This window comes from Pocillopora damicornis, chromosome 2 (assembly GCF_964200805.1).
Source record: "Pocillopora damicornis chromosome 2, jaPocDami1.2, whole genome shotgun sequence".
Lineage (NCBI taxonomy): Eukaryota > Metazoa > Cnidaria > Anthozoa > Scleractinia > Pocilloporidae > Pocillopora > Pocillopora damicornis.
Window position 1 is genome coordinate 25,359,612 of NC_142671.1, and position 469 is coordinate 25,360,080.

The following is a 469-nucleotide window of genomic DNA, read 5'->3' on the forward strand; positions in this document are numbered from 1 at the left end:
GACTTATACGATTTGAAGGAAAGCCTCGTGACCTCTTTTTCGACCAACAAACAATATTATAATAGACGGTGGCATTTTTAAGACGAAATCATGCATAATTTATTCACAAAACGAGTTTTAGAAGTCTTCTTGTAAAGGAAATACCAACCATATAGCTGGAACTTCCAGCAGGCGACCACCTCTCACTTTTAATGAGTTGTGGTTGGATTATGTCACTAATTAAGTTGAGATGTGATTGACTTCTTATAAAACTCTTTATTGGAAGTAAGGTGATGGCATCTTACACATCAACTCACGTGAATAACCGCCAATTAAGACTGATTTTGGCCGTGGAGATTAATTATGACACTTTCAAAGGCCAATGAGGAGGAATGAAGACAAGATAAGAAAGTTTAATGCATTCCGTTATTATATAATTATTTGGATCGAAATCTTACTTGCACATGAGATTCTCATTTGTCCAAAATTA